This window comes from Camellia sinensis, chromosome 14 (assembly GCF_055761805.1).
Source record: "Camellia sinensis isolate YWXY chromosome 14, ASM5576180v1, whole genome shotgun sequence".
In the NCBI taxonomy this organism is placed as follows: domain Eukaryota; kingdom Viridiplantae; phylum Streptophyta; class Magnoliopsida; order Ericales; family Theaceae; genus Camellia; species Camellia sinensis.
In genome coordinates, this window is record NC_138974.1 from 92951591 (window position 1) to 92955373 (window position 3783).

A 3783-nucleotide genomic window follows, 5' to 3' on the forward strand; every position below is an offset into this window, starting at 1 on the left:
TCAAATAGCATAAATCACTATTTGTTTTTCCAACCAGAATATTAATTTGAAAACGCAGAAAATTAAATACAATGAAGATACCCAAAAAGGAGTCTGTCTTAAGATTGTTGGACAATCTTCACTGTATTTAAAAAGGTTAAATTCTGTTGTGTACAAAACAACAACAAGAATAAAAGAAATAGAGAAAATGAGAGAATTTGTTTAATTACAAAAATCAAACTCGAAATAAAAATAAATAAATAAAACCACAGATTTTATTTTGTTACAAAAACAAAAATAAAATCTGATTAAATAAACATAATGAATAAAATTAAACAACTTACTTGGTTAATTTATTTGAATAACTTTTCTGATCAAGTCCAGTGTTTAACACTGTGTCCTTAAGACAGATTCGTCCTCTCCACGGTGCTTTCAGAATTTGGACATCTATCTCCCAAGATGAAATGATCTTACCACAAACAATAGCAGCACTACAAATTGTTTGCCTTACGAACACACTAAGTGTTTACACTCTTTCTTTTGGGAAAAAAATGCAGCAAGATGAAGAATATAATTTGCAGAGGATGGAGTACGAAAAATTTCAGTAAAATCCAAATGGGAGGCTAGTCTATTTATAGATGTAAAGGCGGCTTTTGGTTTTGAATTGAACAGGTATGAAACCTGTTAGATTCAAATTTAAACAGATTTGAATCTGTTTATTCAAATAGATAGAAACGGGAAGGGCTCTGTTTGGATGAGCAATAAATCCAAAACAGTTTAATTCTGTTTGAAAACGGGAAGGGCTCTGTTTGGATGAGCAATAAATCCAAAACAGTTTAATTCTGTTTGAAAACGGGAAGGGCTCTGTTTGGATGAGCAATAAATCCAAAACAGTTTAATTCTGTTTGAAAACGGGAAGGGCCCTATTTGGATGAACAATAAATCCAAACCAGTTTAATTTGAATTCTGGATTTTATTTTAATAAAAAATAAAATTAAATTCAAATGTTTTTGGCCCAAAAAGATTAGAAGCCCAACCGGACGGACGGCGGCGCGCGCGTGTGTGGTGTTTTTTGGGTCCAATGGGTCTAGCCCATTTTGCCCATAACCTCTCCCTCTAAAACACTTGGGTACCCCTTGGGGCACACCCCAAGTATCTCACCCTAAGCCTTATAAACCCTTTCAAAACTTCCCACCAAATCAATGTGGGACAAACCAATTTACAACTTTAAGGAATTTCCACCATAACTCCATTTCCATGGAGCACACTTTGGCTTCAATTTTCCATTCACTCAGTAATGGTTTTGAGCAACCAAATATACCACGTGAATCACAACGCGGCATAGAACGCGTTACCACTTTGACCCGAGTAAATCGATGCTCAGGGCCCACCTAAAAAATAGACCAAACTTGAGAAAAAATTCTGGTTTTACCCAGAATTTTTCCACCATTTCCAACAAAAATGACATAAACATATGCTATAGCTATATAAGCATACTAATAACAAAACTTGACTAAAGCACGTATAAGTAGCAAACTAACAACTTATCGCCTTGTTAATATCTATTGTCAAATTTGGAATATTTAAGAAAAAATGAACAATTTAGTGAATCAACTAAATTGCGTACTCAACCAATTTCATTATATATTTAATATATATTATGTTTAATATGAAAAAATTTCGGTCGGTTTCAGTTTAATTCAATATTCAAGGAGCAGTACCAAATTGAAAACTAAAAAAAATTAATTTTAAAAAACGCAAAAACCGATTCATATTAAAAAAAGGGGACCAAATATAGTCGGTTGGGTTCAGTTCAACCGGTTTGGTCCATTTTTTTAGTTTTTCTTACATTCCTATTTGTAACTTGGAAAAAGTACAAATATAAAAAAAAAAATGAATAAATTACAAACACATTTCTTGAAGTTTATTTAAAATATGAATTGCTCTATATGATTTTAATAATTGCATCCCGCACTTTCAAATTTCGAATCACATTATAAATGATCATTTTTATTAATAAATCATTAACAAAATTAACAAATTTTAATTATGTTATATATATTTTGATTAATAATTTAATAATTTTATTATTACATAAGAGAGTAGTTAGAAATTTTATTTTTTCTATTAATTCTGTTAAATAAAAAATTTTGACAAAAAATTATTTATAATTTCCAAAATTATAAGAGACAACCCGTATTTTAAGAAAATCTCAAAAGTGTATTAGTAATTTACCGAAAAGAAATTGAACCAATGATATCTGCCTTGTTCTACCAGTGAACCACACATTGACCTAAGGCTCTGTTTGATTCCAGGATATAAAAGGTGAGATTGGATATTATATACTGTGGGGCCCACATATCTCATGTTTGCAATTTTTTTTTAAAGATGATATAATATACTATGGGATTGTATATCCCTCAAAATTGGAAGATATACAATACCACCATCCCCCCATTATATCATATCCCCTGGGCTGGGATATGATTTAAAAAGTCCAATTTACCCTCTTATCTATCTAATATATACACACATTAGGGCTCAAGAAAACATATGCGGCTCAAACATCCAGCAGAGAAGAAGAGTTCTGGTTTTGTAAGTGTAGATCTACTCAATTTTCTGACCGATTTCCATTGGCAAAGCTTCTTTCCGGTGATAATCATCGTTTCCCTCTACTTTGCTCTTTTTTTTTTTGATTTTTTGGTTTTGGGTTTTCCTTGTATGATTTTTATCTAAAGCATTTGTGGTCCTTTCACTAATTTTTGTTCAATCTAAACCCTCTGGAGTCTTGGCAGAAGGACTCGCTGACATGGTTGATGCCTTAGAAAAAGAAGGCAAACTGCTGAGGAGTGTTACACTCCAATTGTTGATCTATCTGATTGTTCCTTATCAACATCTGGGACTCCATGTAACCAAGGTGGCTCAGGCACAACTTCTAAGAAAATAGCTAGGCAAGTTAAAGGTATTGCAAAGGATCTTGCTGATATAGTTGTTGAGTTTGGTTCCTTCTTTGAGAAACCAACACTACCATGGAAAAAAATTACTCATAGGATTGGTTATGCCCATGACTTATCTCAAACTAGGAAGCTGGTTAATGGGGAACTAGTTAAGTTTCCGCTGAACACGAATGACAGGTTGATGTTGGAATTTATGGTTTTTATAGGCTTATTTTGGACCAACTTTGAGTGGGGTCCACGCTTCTTTTGAGGTGGGTCCAAAGAGGTGACGTGTTCCTTGCCGCATGGCGAGTCACACGGTGAAGACGATACGTCAAAACCATTTATGAGTGAATGAAAAGTTGACGTCTTTTTCGGGTTCATGGAATGAACAGTTCAAGAAGTAAAATATGGATTTCCTTGAAATGATTATCCCACATTGGAAACTTAAGAGCACTTATGTGTGTATATAAGTTCTAGGTAACAACACTTGGTTTAGGCTCCAAAGGGGCATCCCAAGTTTGTAGAATGGAGGAGTTATGGACAATGTGAACCTTAGCCCAAACCACCAAACACGCGCACCCCCCGCTACTGCCGTCCATTCAACCGGCCGAGCCGAGCCGTGCCGGGTGTGGGTAAGCTCAGTTCTAACTTTAATTTTTTGGACAAATTTTATTTGAATTTTTTCAAAAATTCTTGTGGGAAAAATTTTAATTTTGCACCAATTTGAAATCAAATTTTTGCTCCTTAAGAGTGTGTCTTTTCCAACAGATTCAAAACAGTTTTTCCAAACTGTTTCAACCGAACTGCACCAGACAAGTTCAATGTAACGCCCCAAAAAAAAGTTATACATGATCATGAGATGGGT